Source organism: Oryctolagus cuniculus, chromosome 7, assembly GCF_964237555.1.
Source record: "Oryctolagus cuniculus chromosome 7, mOryCun1.1, whole genome shotgun sequence".
NCBI classification, from domain to species: Eukaryota; Metazoa; Chordata; class Mammalia; order Lagomorpha; family Leporidae; genus Oryctolagus; species Oryctolagus cuniculus.
The window spans coordinates 31,416,805-31,422,517 of NC_091438.1; the positions used below are offsets into that span (position 1 = coordinate 31,416,805).

At 41.5% G+C, this 5,713-nt stretch overlaps 1 protein-coding gene across 32 annotated transcripts in view; it reads right to left on the bottom strand.

The window, feature by feature from the left end:
- POU2F1 (POU class 2 homeobox 1) overlaps positions 1-5,713 on the bottom strand; it is a 188,944-nt gene that overhangs the window by 145,910 nt on the left and 37,321 nt on the right. The window lies entirely within an intron of this gene.

Genomic DNA, 5,713 nt, shown 5'->3' on the forward strand with positions numbered 1-5,713 from the left:
GAACACAAATAGCTCAAGAAAGGCTAGAATTTTAAAAATTCCTACAAATCAATGAAAGATAAAATAATTCATTCAATTTTAAGTATGCAAAACACGTTAATTAGTAATTCACAGAAGAAACAAAATGTCAAATTAAGTATAGGTAAAAATACTGTCAATAATAAAGAAAATGCAAATTTTTAAACCCCCAAGAGCTACCACTGCATGTCCATTGGGACTGGCAAAAATTAAAGTATCACGGGCCAGCGGTATGGCACAGTAAGTTAATCCTCCACCTGCAGCACCGGCTTCCCATATGGGAGCCAGTTCTAATCTTGGCTGTTCCTCTTCCGATCCAGCTCTCTGCGGTGGCTTGGGAAAGCAGTAAAAGACGGCCCAAGTCCTTGGGCCCCTGCACCCATATTGGAGACCAGAAAGAAACACCTGGCTCCTGGCTTTGGATCAGCGAAGCTCTGGCCATTACAACCATTTGAGGAGTGAACCAACGGAAGGAAGACCTCTGTCTTTCCCTCTCACTGTCTATAATTCTGCCTCTCAAACAAAATCTTAAAAAAAAAATTAAAGTATCTCAGCAAAGATATGTAAATTAATAGAGTCCAGAAATATCTAGTAAAGCTAAAGACATGCATACCCTACCATGCAATAATTCACTTCCAGGGTTTTGGATTTGCATTCACATCTTACGCATACACTCTCTTACAGTGCACATAACATCCCTTAAGGAAACTCTTTCACATGTGAACAAGGAAATGCATACAAGATTACTCATTGTAGCATTACTTGTCAGTGCCAAGAACTGGAAAGTCAAAATGTTTATCAAACAAAGAATGAGTAAACCAACTGTGGCATATTCTTTAAATAAAATAACACAATCATGAAAATGAACCATAAATTGCTAAAATAGCTGCAGTTGTTTTCTTCTGTATACACATGCCACCACTGATGCTCCACTTCCGTTCTAGCTCTCAGCTAATGTGCCCTGAAAAGCAGTGGAGGATGGCCCAGATGCTTAGGCCCCTGCCACCCAAGTAGGAGACCCAGGTGAAGCTCCCAGTTCCTGGCTTCAACCAGGCCCAGCCCTGGCTGTTGCAACCATCTGCAGGAGTGAAGCAGTAGATGAAAGATCTCTGTCTCTTCCTTTCTCTGTAATTCTGATTTTCAAAATAAATAAATACCTCTTAAAAAATCCTATAGACACTGTTTCCTGATCCCAAATCCAATATTTACCAAAAAAAAAAAAAAAAAAAAGTTGACTTCCTCAAATTTGGGATGACATTGCACTGGAATGCAGTAAAAACAATATTTAGCCAATTCCTAGCCTAAGTCTCTAAAAGGCCTTGCACACGTCCACCCATTCCCTTACAACCCTACCCAGATTCCAGGTGAAAAAGATCACAGGAATTAGAAAACAAGCTGCCTCACTGAAATGTCTTAGCCTACTCAAACTACAGCCAAATCAGCAGCTGATCGCAGATAAATAAGTCCAGCAGATAGTAAAATCACCTCACTGACTGACCCACAGTCTCACGAGCAATAGTGCCCTGCTGGTACTTTAAATCAGTAAGTTTTCAGTTTGTTACAAAGAAATAGATAATTCACGCATGAATAAACTAAAGCTATACAAATTAATACGGTTAAATTTGACAAATAATATTGAATGTGAAAAGCTGCCCAAAAATTCCTGTTGTTTTATTGTACATACAATGTTTGAGAACGCTTTGTTCAGTGAGGCATTACACACACGTATGAGGAATGGTGGCTCCCTCAGCCTGGAGGGGAGAGAATGCCATCAAGGAAAGGCACACAGGGGGTTCAAGCTTCGCACTGAGGCTGTCCCTAGCCTCCACACAGAAGCTGCCACTCCCCCAACACTCTCTACCCCTTTTCCCCTTCCTTGCTTTATTTTTCTACTTGGCACTCAACAGCATGGACTGTGCTTGCTATGGTTTCCTCAGCACTGAGAACAATGGCTGGCAGAAATTCTAATTTACAGTTCCCCAAATGACTCCACTGTGCAACCAGGACCGAGAATCACTATGCAAAAGACAGCAAGCAGCACAGCAGCGATTAGACTAATGGGGCTGGCAAAGGACAGCCTAGCCTGCAGGCAAAATCTGGCACCCCGACACCTGTTTTTGTAAGGTCCACAAGCAAAGAGTTTTACAGAAGAACATTTGCAACAGATCTGATGGCAAGGATCTGAACCCCAAATTAAGCAAATGTTTTATTCCTCCCAAAATTCTACTCTTCTCAATAGCCGACTTGCATTTACAAATATGTTACTCAATGATTATTATAGTTTGAATTTGACCAATTGAAAGTGTAAGGGAATTTGCTTTCTCTCCTGTTATGGAAGTATCTACAGAATATCTTTGATTTTGCCCCTTGGCCTCCCGAGCCTGAAGCATGTCCTTTCTGGCTTCTAAAGCTGTGCCAGCCTCTCTCAGTTACATTATGGGTCACATATGAAGATGTGTGTACGTGTATATGTATAGAGGTTCTTTAAAACGCTCATAGAAAATGGAATTCAAAGTTCATGGAACTGGATTTTAGTGCAAAACAACTGAACTCCATGCATATGAGTGTATTAGGCTGCTTTTTGTTGCTACAATGAAGTGCTTGAGATAAGCTCCTTATTAAGGAAAGACATTTATTTTGGTTCTGATGAGGGTGGCAGATGGCAGTGGTAGAGCATTTGCAGAATGCTAGCCAAAAGGCAGAGAGAACAGTCTGGAACGTGTTTTTCTTTTAAAGAATTCTTTCTCTTTGTCTCTTCTCCCCCTCTCTCTCTTTGAAAGGCAGAGTGACAGACAAAGGGAGAGACAGAGAGAGGGAAATATTCCATCCACTGGTTCACTCCCCAAATAACCACAGAACCGGAGCTCAATCTGGGTCTCCCAGATAGGTGGCTTTCCCACTTACATTAGCAAGGAGCTGGATGGGCATCATAAGCAGCAGTCTAACTTGCTATGCCACAACATGGGTCCCTCAACTTGAGGTTTTATAACAACCTTCTCTCATGAGAACTATCTTCTAAGAGCACAACCCAATTACCTGAAGATCTCCCACTGGGTCCCACCTCCTAAAAGTTCAAAAACTTTCCCAGTGGTTATCAACCTTATGGACCAGGCATTTAACACATGAGCCTTGGGGCATATTGAACATCCAAACTAATCTCTAAACCTCAGCATGAAGGATCTTCAAAAAGTTCATAAAAATGCATATTAAAAAAATTATGCATAGATTTCTTTTGTTTTTTAAGATTTATTTATTTATTTATTTGAGGCAGAGTCACAGAGAGAGGAAGAGACAGAGAGGTCTTCCATCCACTGGTTCACTCCGAGTTGGCCACAACCACTGGAGCTGGGCTGATCTGAAGCTAGGAGCCAGGAATTTCCTCTGAGTCTCCCAAGTAGGTGCAGGGGCTCAAGCACTTGGGCCATCTTCCACTGCTTTCCCAGGCCATCAACAGGGAGCTGGATTGGAAGAGGAGCAGCCAGGCCTCAAACAGGAGCCCATATGGGATGCTGGCGCTGCAGGCAGAGGCTTAACCTACTATGCCACAGGACTGGACCCTATGCATGGATTTCAATTTTGCACCAAAATAGACTTAATCTTTCTTTTTTTATTTTTAAGATTTATTTATTTATTTGAAAGGCAGAGTTATAGAGAGGCAGAGGCAGAGAGAGAGAGAGAGAGTCAGTCTACCGTCTGCTGGTTCACTGCCCAAATGACTGCAATGGTCAGGGCTGTGCCAATCCAAAGGCAGGACCAGGAACTTCCTCTGGGCCTCCACGTGGCTTCAGGGGCCCAAGGACTTGGGCCATCCTCCACTGCTTTCCCAGGCCATAGCAGGAGCTGGATCGGAAGTGGAGCAGCCAGGACTCGAACCAGCGCCTATATGGGATGCCGGCACTGCTGGCAACAGCTTTACCAGCTATGCCACAGCGCCGGCCCCAAGACTTATCTTTCAGTTCCATTTTTCCACAAAGTTTTTGAAGTGTGTGAGTGTGTGTGTGTGAGAGAGAGAGAGAGAGACAGACAGACACAGAAACACCTGACCATTAGGTATGTACTGGAAAAAAGGAGAGGGGCAGAGAAGTTTAAAAATTTTTGCAATTTGTAGTAAGTGCTGTGAAGGAGATAAGGATCATGTTAGGTAGCACCCACTTGTCAAAAAAGTTCCCAAGAATCACGTAAGTGTGGCACGTTCACAAGTGGAAGAAATACGAAATAGGAAGTTGCCGATTCTTGTACCCTTAAGTCACCTCCACAAAATCATGGAGAAGCTCCCAAGCTATGAGAAATAGAAAATAAAGTAACATTTTACCTGTGATCCTTTCTGGAATCACAACACAACCAGAGGCAAGCTACATCTGTAGCACTGGGTGTCAGAGTGGGCCTTGAGAATCAGCTTGCTTATGTGCAGATCTCAGCCCTGACACAGCTTAGCTTTGGAATCTTAACAAGTTATTTTTCTAATTCTCAAGATTCCTCTTTGCAGAATGAGGGTTGAAAACATTATCTATCTCCTTATCTCCTAAGACTCTTGAGTGTTAAATAAGATAACACAGTTAAATACAGTGCCTGGCAAATCATCAGGGTTCAATTAACATCAGCCATATTTATTACCACTAGTTGCCAAAGTTTTGTCTAAATAGATCCCTCAACATCTCTTACAAAGTATTATTTAGAGTCTGTTCTCCATCGTCTCCAAATCTCTTCTGCCTCACACAGTGTTATAATGCAGCATTTACCTCATTTTTCAGATTTCTTCAGATTTGAAGCAACTACATAACCTCAGCCCTGTGTTTTTCCAACATTTTCAACTAAAAATTGATGTTAGGACATAAAAGGAGGATTATTTTTCCAGGAGAAAGAATTGCAGTAACTGACATTAGGCCAAAATGTCTAATCATTTGGACACAGGTTTAGATAATGTTATTGTAGTGCTCTTTCTCATTTTTATTTTTCATAGAACAAATAAAATACAGTCAACACATTAAAAGAAGTTGCTTTTAAGTTTTTATTTTTTCATATTCATGGACATTTGTTGGTTTTTTCAGCTTAAATCAAAGAAAGAGCAGGGCCATTGTCAGATTTTATGAAAGACCATTTGATGCTCAAAATGAGACATGATTCCTCAGCACTCCTATTCTTGTATGAAACAATAAATGGTTCCCTGCAGGACACAGCCTACAGCTCACCTACCCAACTTAATAACAATCTTATCACCGCAAGTACACTGAGCAATAGATAGCATCAAGTAGTGGCTCAGTTATAAATTTGGGAACAAAATTAAAGGTCCTAGGGAGACATTTTCCACAAGCACATCCAGGCGGTGAAAAGAGACTGCCACATTCAGACAGGACTTCATTGCTTTATAAGCATCTCTCTCCCTGAAGCAACTCAAAGTATGACTGTCTGAAAACACAGATTTGTGTAGCTGTAACCAGTGCACCCAAAACCCTAATATATCAATAGGTTTTCACTCAGGCTCTTCACAGCAGGTAAGTCAATTGTACTGCTCTCCCAGTTTTCCGAACTCACCAACCAAAACATCGGATGGAGATATATATTCCCCTTTTCCCTTTCTTTATCCATATGCAGCTTATCCAAAGACCATAATGTCTTAACTTTTCTGCTGGGATAAATGAGATTACACAGTAGGGCTGAAGTCTGAGGTCTAATTCTGGACTCAGCTGTCACTCAC